The sequence below is a fragment of the Alligator mississippiensis genome, chromosome 3, assembly GCF_030867095.1.
Source record: "Alligator mississippiensis isolate rAllMis1 chromosome 3, rAllMis1, whole genome shotgun sequence".
NCBI classification, from domain to species: Eukaryota; Metazoa; Chordata; order Crocodylia; family Alligatoridae; genus Alligator; species Alligator mississippiensis.
In genome coordinates this window covers 19,054,593-19,070,728 of record NC_081826.1, presented here as the reverse complement: position 1 = coordinate 19,070,728, position 16,136 = coordinate 19,054,593, and the positions used below count along the sequence as shown (strand labels likewise).

The 16,136-nt window shown below is 43.1% G+C and overlaps 1 protein-coding gene across 3 annotated transcripts in view; it reads left to right on the top strand.

Moving 5' to 3' along the window:
• NSMCE2 (NSE2 (MMS21) homolog, SMC5-SMC6 complex SUMO ligase) overlaps positions 1–16,136 on the top strand; it is a 210,566-nt gene that overhangs the window by 182,139 nt on the left and 12,291 nt on the right. The gene's annotated exons all lie outside the window — the stretch shown is intronic.

Sequence of the window (16,136 nt, the reverse complement as noted above, 5' to 3'; positions counted from 1 at the left end):
AAAATGTTATTGAAATATCTTGTGTGAGTTTGGTTTGACCCAAGGCAAAGAGATTTGTTTGGTAGGTTGGAAATGTTTGGCTTCAGATTTGATGGAACTATCTGCCAATTGTGGTATATTACCTTAACCGTTTAAACAGGAGGACAAGGGTGCAAACGGCCTAAGGAAACTGAGGAATCTTTTTTTCAATGGAGGTTTCAAGAAGAGGTTGGACAGGCATCTCTGTAACAATCCTACACCCAGGCACTTGAGGTCCCTTCCAATTATATGATTTTATGGTTCTATACGGGAGTTGCAGTTTGGGTTCTTTGTGCCCCATCTCCTCTTTAGACTGGGCTAGTTATATCCTGTCGCCTCCTCTCTGACCAAGTTGTAGAGGGTATTATAGGAGTTGCAGGAATACAGTGTGTCATAATAAGGTATGGACCTGGGCCCATAAAGAAGAATGAGGGTATAGGCACATTAACTGCAGTTCACACAAGGAATGGAATACAACTGAATTTAAATTGGTTTGAAACAAAAAAAAATTAAATGAAATGTTTCGATTTAAAAATCTCAGTATATTTCACTTTGATCAAAAAAGGGGAAAAACATTTTGACAAAGTTTATTTGGATTTTTTTCATTACCTGAAAAATGTCAGTACTTTGACCTTTTACAGTCATTTGGGACAAAAATAGAGGTGGAGATGTTAGGTTTTCCCATGAGACAGAAGTTCTGATTTCTCATTGTGGTGTACTGATTGTTAGTGATTGTTAGCAGAGGTAAAAGTAGGCTGAAGCAGTTGGCAGAGTTGTTGCTACATGAGATGCAAGGGACTGTTGTTGCTTAAGCCAACAGAAGGGAAAGTTGCTTTTCTGCTGGGAGCAAAAAAGAGAGGCAACAGTGGCCACGTCTACACGAGATGCTGACAGTGTTACTGCACGGGCATTTAGTAATTGCAATTAGTACTTGCAAACACAAGTACAAAATGACTGTGCAGTAACCGGAGTTACTGCGCCGTAGCGTCCCTGAACAGCTTTTTTGGTGATGCTGACTGAGCAGTAGCTCATTACTGCTGCGCTGTAGTAACGAGCTACTGCACAGTCAGCGTCTTGTATAGACGCGGCCAGTGATCCCCTCAACTCCTCCGTTCTTAAATCTCCAGTCACCCACACCTGCTAGGAGACAAGAGTGTAAGTCCTTTCAGAGGCACTGACCTGATCCTCTGCAATGCAGAGCACCCCAACCAAGCTAACTCATTTAGCCTTTAGGGCTAAGTACAGACAGTCAAAAAGCCCAAGGCTGAATCAGTTCAGTCTTCGCAGGTTAGTCTAAACTGCAGAGATTAAATTGAAACAGATATGAACAGACATTTACCTTTGATTCAGGAAATGCAGCCATGTGCCTGCAGTGGCTCAGGCCAGAAGTCAGGGGGCACTAGTACATGGCTGTTTGGCTGTGTGTTTACTTCCTCTTCCGGCTGCCCCCAAGGTCTCTGGGATTGCAATTCAGAATTACAGCAACAGGACCCTACAGGGTTGCTCATCACTTTTTCTTCCTGCTTCCAGGTGCCTCTGGGATTTGTAGTCCACGGTTGCAACCGGCAGTAAATTTGAGCAGGGGAAGGGGTGTTTAGCTACCCTCCCTGGCCCCAGATCCCATCTGGGGTTTGCTTTGGGAGGCAGTTTCCCCCCCCCCCCCGACTGAGCTGTATCCCCAGCCAGGCTTGCCCTTCTCCCCCCACTCTTGTCAGCCAGACCTCACTGCTCCAGCAGAGGGGCAGGACCAGCCCTGCTCTCTGGAGCAGACAGCACAGCACAGCCAAGGGCTGGAAAGCATGCTGGGATGCTGGGGGACTCTGATTTAACTTGAACCAGGAAGGGACCTGGGACAGAAGTTTCATAAACTGGTTTGACCCAAATCAGTTAAGTCTGATACTACATTCAACCAGGTTTATCTTAAACCAGTTTCACCCATTTTGAAAGTGGTTTACATGCACTGAGCTTCCATTCTATTACAGATTGAAACCAGTTTCTGATCACGTAAACCGGTATATGTGTAACTTCTGTCCTTAACCTAGATGTATAGTCAGCTCAGACTTCAATAGGATATGGACATACAGACTACCATCTGGCAAAATATTGTCATGCTCTGGTTTTAGCAGGGTGCTAAAAGAATATGCTGCGGCGTACAGGGAGTTAGTTGTGCTATTTCATGTCTGTTATGCTTTGCTACATCTTACCTGCAACACTGGTTCTTCAAGTCTATCCTTGAGGGGGGCTGTGGAGGTTCTCCTGCAGAGGGTCTGCAAGGGATGTCTTCAGAGCTGGGAAGTTGTGAAGGATTGTGAAGGGTTCAGAGCTGTGACAGTTGCCAAGGCCAGGAGAAATCTGTGCAGCTTAAACATTCCCAAAAAAAACATGTGGGCCATTAAAGTCAGTATGGCTGAGATGCTCCACAGTAGCTGCAGAGAGAGGCTCTGAAGCAACTGCCTATACACACGTACTGAGAAAATCATATGCTGTGTGATTGCATTAGTAAGGCAACCACTTTAAACAGCTCTTTCAACTTAGAGACAGGCTCTAATAATAAGCAATAGAAAGCATTTGCCACTCCTCCTTCAAGAGGTTGTCTTTGCTGCTTTTCAGGAGTTTGCACTCTGTAGACATCCTTTTCCTTTCCACATTTGTCACTGGAAAAATATTTGTATGGGTCAAAGGCATAGTGCAAATAGAGGAAAAATATTATTGTAGCAAAAATAAGCAGTTCTCCAGTGTCTCTCTTCAAGTACAAGAAGGAAAAAAAGCACACATCTCCTTAAAGAAAAATAAAAGACAGGGAATTGAAGTTTGAAATCCCTGTTTGTGTGGTGTTAGAGTGCTGTACTGAATGTCCTGAAAGGTACTGGCTGCACTTCAAAGATTTATTTATTATTTGTGTTTTTGAAGCTTCTTCTGGTATGAGATTTTTCCTCACAGTTAGTTAACACAATAGAGGAATACTACTTAGCATCCACAGTCTGAGCTGTTTTCAGAATTGCTCAGTATTCAGTGGCTGCTATGTTTTCAAAAAAAGTCCAGCAGCAAATGGACTGAACTCCTTTGAAAATCTGACTGTTAATCTTCCTGTGTCTCAATACCTTGTTGGTAAGTAGGGATGATGATACGTCGTCCTTTGTCTGCTCTGGTTGTTTAGACTGCCGCTCTTTAGGGCAGGGAACTGCCGCTTACTGAGCGTTTGTAGTGGTTAGGACAGTGGTGCCTGATCTCAGTCATGGCCTTTAGGCATTGCCATTACAGCAATAACAGCACATGCAATGTGTCAGGATACATTGAAAGTCTGGACCGCAGCATTTGTATTCCTTCAAATCTGGGTGGCAGGGAAGACCTGCGGCCCCGCGCAGGAAATAACTACTGTCTTGATGCACTGTAATAACAGGAGACATTCTTTTCCTTCCAAGTTTTTATTTGGCTGTGGTGATTTGACTGTCCCTGGTCACTTCCTGCCCTTCCTGCTATGTGCATCGTCACCTGCCTTCAAGTGACACAAAGGCCTGTTTCTGGCAGGATGGACCTGCTTCCGTTTGTTTATTTCTTTGCTTTTTCCTCCTGTTGCTGTTTGTCTCCATTTTGTCTCCTTTTCAGTTTTCTTCTTGTTTTCTTTCTTCCTTTCTTTATTCCCCTAATTCTCCCTTTGAAATTATTATCTCTCTCTGCTCATCACCCTGAGTTTTTCACCCAGTTTCCCTGCCTGTCTTCCTCGCTGCACTCTTCCATGAAAACCCTCCTTAGGCTACATCACCTACACCAGAAGTTCCCAACCCCCAGGCCATGGTGCAGTACCATGCTGCGAAGGGTTGGCTGCTGGGTTGTGGCATGAGCACCCCGCTCGGACCCCTATCTGTCCGCCTGGGCGAGCGGCTTCCACTGCTGGCAGTCACGTGTAGGGTTAAAGTGGGGCAACCTCTGGAGGAAGGCAGCTGGCTCCATGTGCCCCGTCCCACTCCCGTGCTGGTCCGCAGTATAAAAAAGGTTGGGAACCATTTACCTACACACACAAATCTGCCTGCCCTGAGGGTTATAGAAATATAGTGTAAGAAGGGACCTTGAAATGGCATTTAGTCTCCCTGCTCTGAGGTATACCAAGTTTACCTAGACCTTCACTGACCATTTCAGTTGTCTATCTAACCTTTTCTTAAAAACCTCCATAAGTAACAGCCTCCCTAGGTAACCTGTTCCACTCTACGCTGTGCTTACAATTAGTTTTTTTCACAATGTAATCTAAACCTTCCTTGCTGCAAATTAGGCCATTTTCTTGTTGTCCTACCCATAGTCGGCATTAAGAACATCTGATTGTCATCCTTTTATATGGAAAGCCTCTTGTGATGTCAACCCTTAAGCTTCTCCTTCCAAGACTAAACAAACCAAATTCTTTCAACTTTTCCAATATTTTCTAAGCCTCTTATCTTTCTTAATGCTCTCCTCTGGACTCCCAGTTGGTCTACATCCTTTTTAAAGTGTCATGCCCAAAACTTGACATGCTACTTTAGCTGAAGACTCACTAGCATCCAACAGAGCAGAGTAATTGCCTCTCATGCCTCACATATAACACTCTTGTTAATATGTCCCAGAATGTGATTTTTTTTTTTTTTGTAGCAGCAGCAGTATTGCATCTCTGACTCATACTCAGTTTGTGGTCCACACAGCCCCCTGATGGTTTCTGATGTGCTGCTACTTAGTTCTTCCCCATTTCATATTTATACAATGGAACTCTCCTTTCCCAAGTGTCTTACTGATTTTTATCTTGTGGATTTTAAACGATTTTCCCAATTTATCAGGATCATTTTGAATTTTGATCTCGTCCTCTAAAGTGTTTGCAACCCATCTTAGCTTAGTTTCACGCACAGACTTTGTAAGCAGAGTCTCTGTTCCATTGTCTAGGTCATTAAAGCAAATAATTGAATTGAACTGGACCCACAGTAGATCCCTTTGGAGCCCTCCTTGAGATGCCTTGCAGTTTGTTAGCAACTCATTGGTGAGTACTCTTTGAGGGCTGTTTTGAAATGGTTGTACATTCACCTTATAGTAATTTCCCCCGGATCATGTTTCTCTAGTCTGTTTCTGAAAATGTGATGTGAAACACCGTCAGAAATCTTGCAGCAGATAAGACATAGCACATTTGGTATTTCCTCCTTATTCACTAAGCTGGGTATCCTGTCAAGGGAGGAAATCATAGATCAGTGTGACATGATTTATTATGGCAAATCCATGTTGGCTATTTTGTGATCTTTTATATGCTTATGAATTTATTGTTTGCTAATTTGGGATAGTAGCTTTCTGATTCGTGAAGCTAGGTCCTGCTTTTTTCCTTTTTTTTCCCCCTTACACCATATTCTTTCTCCCATTCCCAGCACTTGCTATGATTGCCGATGCTGCTTGCATTTCTGCCATGTTCTTGCAACACCTCTGAGTGGTGTAACACTGCTGGCAGAGGCCCGAGGGCCTTCTCACTTCAGAGAAAAGTACCGCTTTCCTGGACCCACTACATAACATTCCTGAATTCCAGATCAGTGCTGTCCATGATAATCAAGCTCAGTTTCTAGCCCCATGCTGCGTAAGTCAGGGGCATGGTATAGTAACCCAAGAATACATAATTGGAAAGTGCCTCTTCACAGGGAAACAAGGTTCCTTAGGTGAATCTGATATCTTTTATTAGACCAACCCAAATAGTTGGAGAATAGTTATTAAGCAAGCTTTCGGGTTCATAGGGAACTCTTTTATCTGGTAAATGATTGTGTTTTTCTGTCTCCTCACATCCTTGTGTGTGTAATAGTTCTGAGTGACTGTTCTCTTACGCTTTGTAGGACAGCACCTTGGCAATAGACATTTTGAAATGAAAACTTCTGCATGTTTACAAAGTAGACACATGACTCAGTCCCATTTTGCAAACCTGCCCATTCTCTGAGCATGAGTTCTCTGCAGAGCCACTTTGATTCAACATGTCTTTTCCTTTTCATGACTGGAAGGTTGTACAACACCAGCGTTGGAGTGAGCTAGAAAGACTGCTCTCAGAAGTCTTGATAGGGTTCAGATTGCTTTCTTCACAACAAAACATTCTTGTCTTTTGTCTGTGACTTTAGTTTTGTGCATTTTAAAGCACATGCAGATATAATTTATGACTTTTAAACCTCAGAGCCCTTCTTCTAGCTGTGTAGCCTGCTCAGCTGCTTCATGCAGGGATTTTGTTGGAGATCCCTGTGTCTCACATTTGCCATGCATTTGGCATATAAAGCTTTATCACACGTTATTCACACTGTAAATTAGTTTTGCATCAGTTGTATAGAAAAAAACACATCAGTAGGCCAAGGGAATGAATTGTGATTGCCTGTACCAACCTGGGAAACAGTCACATGACATACCTAGCAAAAGCCAGTATTTAGATTATGTTTTGATGCCCTGATTGCTGCTTTAGGAGGAGTGTTGCCAAGCCAGTTATGCCTCAGTTGCTATCAGCATTGACCTCACTCTTGTGAAATGCTGACACCATGGAAAGTGTGGCCTCATTGCTTTCCTTTTTATTTCACTTGCTTAGCGGATGTTTTCACACTAATTTAATTGATTACTTCACTTAGGTGAATTTTAATCTATTTGTGTATATGAAAGCACTAATGTACTAAGTGTATGAGCACAAGCAAGAACTGATGAATGGGACAGCGAATGCAAGAATATCCAATGGTGCATTAATGGGGAAATAGCTGCAAGTTACACCAGTGCATTGCTAACTGTCCTGTTGGCACTGAACCTGGTGGGACCAAAAGTGTGAGCACATAAAGGCTAGGGACTGAAGTTACTTACATATCAGCTGGTTTAAGTGATCAGAAACTGGTTTAAACCTGTAACATACCAGAAGCTCAGTGCACATAAACCAGTTTCAAAATAAACCTGGTTGAATGTAGTATCAGACTTAACTGATTTGGGTCAAACCGGTTTATGAAACTTCTGTCCCAGGTCCCTTCCTGGTTTAAGTTAAATCACAGTCCCCCAAAATCCCAGCATGATTTTCAGCCCTAGCTGTGCTGTCTGCTCCAGGAGAAAAGGACTGGAGGGGGGAAGGGAGAGGCAGGGACTGCCCCCCAAAGGCAAAACCCCAGCTGGGGTCAGGGAGGGGGTTAAACTTCCCTTCCCCCAAGTACAGAGCTTCCTTGTCCTGCTAAAAACTTACTTTTGGTTGTGACTGTGGACTACAAATCCCCAATGAACCTGGAAGCAAGAAGAGGAAGTGATGAGCAACCTTGCAGAGTCATGCTCATAGGATTCTGGACTGGAAAACCCAGAGACCTCAGGAGCAGCAGGAAGAGGAAACAGACACACAGCCCATGCTGACTATGTGCCAGAGAGCTGTGCTGTAGTGCCCCCCCACTTCTGGCCTGAGCCACTGTAGGCATGTGGCTGTATTTCCTGAATCAAAAGTGCATGTCTGTCCAGTTGTTTCTTTGTTTAATCTCTGAAGTTTAGACTAACCTGAAAAGACTGAATCGATTTAGCCTTGGGCTTTTTGACTGTCTGTACTTAGCCAGACAGATTCTCAGGAGGCCGTGCTGGTGTGTGCACTTACAGCATGCCAGCTATGCTTTGGGGATTGCTGGCTGCACACAATGAATGTGAGGCAGCTTGCCCCCCCTTCTTTGAAGGGTAAGCCACCTCACATTTACTGCTGAGGAATATCATGCACACCAGCAGCTGCCATGGGGTTGTCAATGTGCTGTGTGAACTCACCTAACTCATAGGCGAGTGGTTGGGGGTGCACGTGCACTCTCGACGGGGCTGGTGCCCGCCCTGATGGCTAACACTGATACTGTTGGTAGGGCTGGTGCCCCCTCTGACAGGACCCCTACCATCAACAGCTTCTGTGGGTGCCTCCCCAGATTCAGGAGGCACCAGTCTCTCATGTTCAAACTTGGCATGTGATAGCTTGTTTATTTACCTGCCCCTAAGATATGTACTCCTCTCTTGGTCTCTTTATGAGGCTGGAATAATATTGCATCTTCTTAAACATTAATGCAGTATGAGCTTCACTTGTACTTCCTGTCCTGCTCATCTGATCTTGCCATGGCTTACACAGACAACACTCCACACCTCTGCTGAGAAGGTTCAAGATCTTTATTTCCATCTGATAACTCTGCTCTTTTTCTCACCTGGTTGGGTTAAAAAGGGTAGATATGACAGAGCTTTGAGACTTTGGAAGGCTGTGCCAAGTACTCAGCCCTCCTGGAGCTCCACACATACTTGCACTTGAGCACTGCCACTTAATACATTGCCTGCTGTTCTGTACCCTGCAGAGATTTGCAGGATTAAGTTTGAAATGCAGGCAGTACAATGCAAGTGACAAGTATAGCAGTAATAACAATTTACAAGGGATGTACTGCATTAGCAAGGACACATTGGTAAACCACTGGAGAGAGAAAATGTACAAGCTGAGAAATGTTGAGAATGTAATATTGATCAGGCCTAAAGGGAACTGTTAATTAGAATCAGCAGGAGAGGGCAGTTATATACTATGGACATCTATAATTCTGGGTTTTAGTTATAGATTTTTATTTTTTTTTACCAACTGCTGTTCAGAAAGTCTAATCTGCCTTGTGATGTACGGGGAGGTTGAAAAAAAAATTGTACAGATGTTTTTAAGTAATGATGATACTGCATTTAGCTTCATAGGACTCTGTGCTATTGTTATAGGATGATCTTACCTTGAGGAGAGGTTTGGACTATACAAACTCCTCAGGCCCCTTCTTAACCCTACTTTTCTATGATTCTGTTGAGGGGTGTTAGACAAATTGAGAAGAATGAGTTTTATTTTAGTTTGTAAGCAGCCCAATAAAGATTGTAATAGCAAAGGCTTTTGTCACTTTGCATAGGCTTACTATATCCAGAAGTTGTATTCCACAGACACACAAAATAATCACAGCTCTTGTCTTTACCTAAGTGAAAACTTTGTAGTTTTATGTTTGAGCAATAGTATATCTGTAAGTTCCTCTTTTCTTTTAATGATCTATGAGGTTTATTTCCTAACTTTTTAAAATATGACATGAAAAACCAATATGTCCTGTCATTTCCCATGCATTTCAGTTTCAGGAAACACCATTTTAAAATATTACTTGCTACTGTAAAAAAAAAAAAAAAAAAAATCACATGTTTTTTACGCTATTTCAGCGCATGACTTAAGTTGTAGGAAATAAACCTGGCTGTTGTGCAATTAGAAGGCTGCACTAGTTTCTATTGCTTTTGTTGCCTTTAGTATCAGGGTGGATTTGATTTAAATCAAATCAATTTAAATTATGATTTAAATCACTCATCAGGAAGCCTCAATTTTAATCACTGTTTTCTACAAAAAGTGCATTCTTGTTGTTTGATATAATTTGAATACATATTATTCACAACTCAGAGATAGATGTAGGTTGTTTCATTGTTAGAAGACTCACTATACATTTTAAAGCAGTAATTTATTTTGATATTTTTTCAGATTAATATTGCAGCTACATCAGAAAATTGAATTATTTCATAATTTTATCTACTAAAGCTGATTGAAGCAGATACTTGTGAAGTCACTGGGAGGTGAACTATCTCCAATTCACTAGATTAATCATGGATATTTGAGGGATATTTTTGCCACGCAACACTACATTAGGAGGATATCAAATGAGCACTGCAGCCATATGTTATTAGCTTGGGACTTTCTTCACTTTCTTCTAGATTTCTTCTCATCTTTGATTTCTTCTCTCTTTTATGACCTGGCAACCCTGCTGCCATGATAGGTTTTCCCTTCTACCATACTTTTCCCTCTCTAGATCTCAAATCAATGGAAAGGCTATACTCAGAAAGTTATCCCTCGAGACTATTGGAATATTCCGCTCAAAATGTTTCTCTTTTGTTCTACTACCCCTCTCTCCTTGCATTTATCTGCAGACTCTTTCTCCTTGCCCAGATCTACTCCACTCCCAACAATCCTCTAACTCACTAACTTCTTGAAACTTTGCAAATTTGTGTACACAGAGTTAAGCCCTTACCTCTCTCTGAAAGTGCAGAGAGACAAGAGGACTGATGGGTAGGTAATCAGGTCTGTTATCTCTCATCTCCATATACTGCTGTTAACAAGGATGTTATCTGTGGAGATACAAATCCACAGCTTGAGAACTGAAAGTAAGCATCAGAGATGCTTAATGGGATCTTCTAGAGTCCCACTGGAAATAGGGTGGGTTTCTTTAAGCTTTACTAATCTATAGATGAGCCTCTGGGAACCCCATAAGATTGCTCCCCGAATATAGTCCATGGCCTGTTGCGACCTGTTTAAAAAACTTTTCTAAGAAGGTTACATGAATATATTGTCTCAAATAGTATATAATTAGAAGTCTTTGAGCTTTAACGTATCTTAAATTAAAACTCTCTTTATATAGGTTTATTTTATTTTAAAAGGACCTTAAAAATAAAAAATATGATTAAATAATAAAAATATGTTTAAATAATAAAATTATGAATTAAATAGAAAAATCTGGGTTTTTTATTTTTAAAAAATTGTTGATTTTTATCCACCCTGTTATGCAGTTGATGTGTGCGCTCAGAATGTATTTGAAAATTCTGTTCGTTGCCTGTGTGCATTATGGGGGGGCAGTGTTGAGTGGATAGACCACTGGCCTGGACCTTAGGGGCCTGAGTTTATTAGTTCCTTGTTCTATGACTGTTTTTCTGGATGACAGTAGACATATCATTTCCCAAACATGTTCGCATATCTCTTTTCCCATAACATGCATACGTGTTCTTTCATAACTTTCTTACATAAAGTGCTTTGAGATGAAAGTGCTAGGGACTGTTATTCCACAAATGGTTAATTCCTAGGTGCTCAGGCACTACAGTGAGAGAGGCTGTGTAGGTACATACAAAAACTGATGGAGAGAGATACAGTATTCCAGACATGGAAAGATAATGCACAGTAGGATAGGAGGGCTTGGACAGACTTCTGTTTCCCCTGTATCTTTCTGGAGCCTGGGAGGGCCTCTATTGGCTGTTCCTCCCTGCCTTTCTATCAAAGGAGGTAGGATTAGAAGATTCTTCCTAGGTATGGACAACCGGCAGTCATTGCCTGCACTTAGGATAGTAAAATTTCTGACAGTACAGCTAGTCTTGTAGAGGATGTTGGGATCTCTGCATGGGTCGCACCCTTTCTGGAACCTACTTTGGCCTTGCTGTTTCCTCCATTACCTGTGACAATTGCTGGGAAGGCCCAGGTACATCCTCTGGTCCAGGGAAGAAAAGTGAACAAGATGAATGTCCTGAGGTGGCCGCTGTGATAACTATTGCATTCCCTCCTTAATTTTTTGCTGCTGAGGTGCTCAACCCCCAGCTTGTAGGCCACATCCAGCCCATGGAGCTGTGTTATCCTTCCAACAGGTCTGGAAATTTGGTGGTGTTGGAAATTTGGTGGTGTTAACACTCCCACCACTCTCCCACCACCCAATTTCCAAGCCCCAGGTGGCTGAATTGGCCCTGGCCAGGCCATTCCCACATGGCTGCATCAGGCCCACAGATGGACCTGGTACCGCTCAGCTGGCCCCAGTCTGAAAAGGCTGGGCAGTACTGGTTTGGTAAGTCTGACTGGGCCCCTCCTCCCTGCAGTGATTCTGGAGTACAGTGAGATGCAGGAAAGGGGTTTCCATGAATGATATGGGGATGAGGGGCTGCCTTTGGTATAGAAAAGGGGTTTTCAAGCTTTTTAAATAAGTGTACCCCTTCTGACTCAAAGTTTCAGCTCCTATACCCCCTTATATTTTTTTTCTTGTTTTTAAGGGGTGGCAGATTGAGGCCCCCATGGTGTCAGAGGGAGTGGGGCTGGGGCAGGGTGCGGGGCAGAGCTGCGAGCAGCTCGTCCAGGGGATGGGGGGAGGGGGGGGAGGGTAGCTCCCACTGGTGTACGCGCCGGGGAGGGCATGGGGTGTATGTGCCCCAGATCTGCATGGGGTGGGGTGGGCTGTGGCCAGGGTGGCACCAAGCTTTTCCCAGCAGGGCTGGGCTGGACTGAACTGGGTTTGGGGCAGGTGGTGGCAGTACTAGGAGGGGAGTTAAGGGAGACTACAGCGAATTCTGGAGTGGCTGCAGCCCCCTCCCCATCAGCCCTGCTCCCGTAGACCCCTGCGGGGAGGAAGGGAGTGGGGCAGAGGCAGGCACTGCATAGCCAGACTGAGCTGTGCACACCCCAAAAGGGCAGGGGGGTATGCCCCCAGATTTGTGTGCAGGGTGAGCTGGGACCGGGACAGCACTGGGCTCTGCCCACCAGAGGCCTGGGCCAGGCTGCACTCTGGATGGGCAGCAGCACTGGCAGGAGGCCTATGGGGGGGCTGCAGCCACTCCAGAATTTGCCTTGAGTTGGGGGATTGGACTAGATCAGGGCTGGCCAACCGATGGCACTGGCAACCTCTGTGTGCAGCATGTGGCAGGTAGGGGAGGCAGCAGAGCAGTAGATAGGGCATGGGAGCAGAAACCAGAGTAACAGATCAAGTAAGGGAAAAGGATCAGAGTGGTAGTGAGGAAGGGTGTGAGGCTAATTTGTGGCATGCCTGCCAACAAATGTTGGCCCCCACATGCCTAGATGATCTTCGAGGTCCCTTCTAGGCCTACTTCTCTGTGATTCTATGATTACACCCTGGCCAGTGTCTGAAATCAGTTATCCCCACCAGCACACAAAGTACACACACAAATGTACCCTACTTTCTTATCATATTTTTGTGGTCATTATCACCCAGAACACTTTTTTATAGCGATTTTGGGTATGTGTCCAGTCAGGGAATTTCTATTTTATAGGAAATTCCCCTGCATTAGAATAAAGTATCGGCATCCCACAACTTTCAGCAAAACAGAGAAACCTGCACGGGGGCCTGCAAGCTGGAAGGCCAGCTGGGCAGCTGGAGAGCCAGCCACAGAGAGAGAGTCAGCTGGGGAGCTGACTGGCTGGCTTCACTGTGGGCCAGCTGCCCCCCCCCAGAAGTAGCTGGGGAGCTAGGCCCCGCCTCCCTGGCTGGGATCTTGCCGGCTAGTTAGCTCTATAGTTGTATGGTGGGCAGATGGGCTGCTTAGCTCTCTCATTGGTTTGCTGGGGAGCCAGGCAGAGGGTGGACTGCCACTCAGCTTTCCTGATTTGCTGGCTGGAAACCAGGTAAGTAGGCTGGCCAGCCTGTGTGCCTCCCTTCCTGGTTTCCATCTAAATTTTTGATAGCATCCAGCTGTTCCCATGGGACATTTCAGTTCTGTTAAATCAACATTTTCCAAAATAAAAATGTTTCATCAGAAGATTTTTGACCATCTCTTGTGTTGAGGCAGTTATGGCCTACAAGCATCGGTGATGGCACGTTGGCAGTGAGGAAGTGACTTTGGTGATGGCACATGTGCATCGGGAAAATTACTTTGGAGAATGTAAGTGCCAAGATCTGAAAAACATTTTCTTGCTGATAAAGTATTGGGGGAGGTGTGTGTTTGTGAACTGATCATTCAGAACGTGCAAGTTTGTCATGGATTGTTCAGAAGTGGTTTGTATGGAGGTCATCAAGTGGAGTATCCAAGTACTTACTCCCTAACATATTCCAAATTGCTGTTACTCCCAGGTCCTTCTGTGGACACTTTTATACCACACTACCAAAACCTTTTAGTGCAGAATAAGAAGTTCCACACAATACGTTGATGAGCTATACTGAATTTTAAACTCGTGCCCTCACCGTTTTGCAGTAGCTTCCCTGTGGAGATTCGCATTGCATCAGTGACATCCTAGATCCCTTCCTCTGTGTAATGGAAGGTTCATCTTCTAATGAAGTGGTGAATATTCCCCTCCTCCCCCCCATGTCCTTCGCAACCGCTTCTGTGTATTTGAGATGACTACTTTCTTCCTCTCCCATGAGTAAGTTCACTTTCTGCCTCAAATCTCTGGTAAGTGAAATGTTTTCTGAGCACAGAAAAGAGAACTTATATTCTATGTAGTTTCCAAGGAGCACTTCTTCAGTTCATAGTGGGTTGAACAGTAGAAGATCGCAACAATAGGAATCTTCTCTTCTGAGGTCTGTGACAAAGGCTGATGTCATGGAGGGGAGGTTCATGGTAATGAATGTTCCAGTCAGTCTGTCTTCCTTTGCCTGTGCCATGGTGTGTATGAGACTTCTCCTAGTCATACTATTAGTACCATCAATGAAGACTTACAATTTCCAGGTCTCCAAGGTGATTTGGTTATAAATGTGATTATTTTCAGCAGGCCTGTGCTGCGTAAGTTATATTTTAGCTAAAGATGGCAGGTCCATAAGGCCTTCGTCTTTAGACGGAGAAATCCAGTCTGCTCAAGTTTTCCATAAAGGGCGGTTCATTGGAGCCTATCAGCGCTTAATAGGCGAGCCCAACATTTTCCGAGAGTTTTCATTCCAAACATCCCAAGCTTTTGGAGTAAGGAATTACTGTCATTCCTCCCAGTGTTGACACACTGACTCCTCATACTGAGTTTTGAAGGCCATGAGAAAGTGTCTTGCAGCCAGAGTTGTATGTCTCTGTTGGCCTTCCAAATAACTGAATTGCAGATTCTTAATTAATTATCCTTTTTTAAAATTCATATCTAGAGAAACTGTATATCCAAAGCATTTTTTTCATTGCTTTGAAAGAAATCAAATTTTACAATTGACTTTGAGTAGTGTATTAGTTGAAGTTTTTATAGATGTTCCCAGAAAAAATCCATGGAATTTTTGACTGAATAACTCACAGTTAGTTTTCCTAATTGTTTTATAGATGATTTGTATTTTGTGTAAAGTGTTTTCTTTCATTTTCACTTACATTTGAGTAACCCGTGTGCTATTGCATTTGGATCTAGATCCTGGGGTATGGACTTGTTTTCATTAAGGTCATTGCAAAAAACTGACATGATTTCTATCACCATAGCAACATAAGATCAAAGGAGAAGACTGTTTCCACTGGGAACGATGTATCCTAAAAGGCCTGTAGCTTAGTGGTTAAATGCTTCATTAAGCGGGCAAGTACGCTGTCCTTTGTTGTGGATTTAATGGCATATAGAGGTAATTTTAGAGGCAGCTGCTGATGTCAGTTTCTGTCTTTTCCAGTTCCACACCTGGAAGAGGCAGGATGGTTTGGAGTTCATTTTCCAGACACTTCACTGAAAAAAAACCACAAAAAAAAATCTTCACCCAGATTTGCAGTTGCAAGGCTCTAAAATGTGTTATAAACCACCTTCCTCAAATCAAAGTGTATATTGCAACACCAGTAAAGTAGTCAGATTGGGACATGTTTTACTGCAAAGCCTAGTTTGGCTGGGTTGGCAAACCAAACTGTTGCTTGCCTCCTGGCAAAAGTCAAAAGCCTTTAAATTCTCTCTGACTGCATTTATAGGTTGCTCACCTTATTTCTTCTCTTAAAAGACAAATTAAACTGTATCCTGCAGCCTCTGTTGGCATATTTCAAGGCAAATTGAACTATTACTGGCCTTTCTATCAAAGATAACTATATCTAAATTACTTGACTCGCTGTAATGCCCAGACCCAAACTTTTCTTTCTCAGTTATCACAGACTTTTTTGTTCAAAGCACTGATGGATAGACAGGCAACCCATTCAAACTGGGAGTTACCCTTTGGCTTTTTCAGCAGTGTACTTGTGTGGCAAATGTCAGTTGGATCCATTCCATTTCCCTTATAGCAACTCAGCCAGGTTTGAGAATATATCCAACAATTTTTACTGTTACAGTTCCTGACTGAGCTCAGTCTCCTACTTTGTAGTTCCTTTTACTTTTTGGCTTCATTTTCATATTCATAGAGAAGTTTCTTTATTTGAAACATTTAAGACTGTTTTGTTTAATAAAAATACATTTTATGCACTGTGTTGTGTTTAATGAAATGCTGCTTATTCTTTTAATGTTGCTGTGTGACAAAAATCATGAGCAAAAGTTTACTTATTCAGTAAAAAAGCTGTGTATGTCACCATTTTCTAACACACTAGAATGTAAAACTAGTAAGACTCTAAATGCACAATTGCTTAAATGTATGGAGATGTAGTGTACCACACTGAAGTATTTGAGGTTCTGTTTAGCTGTATATAAACATACACATTTTAGATATATGTTTAGCTACCAG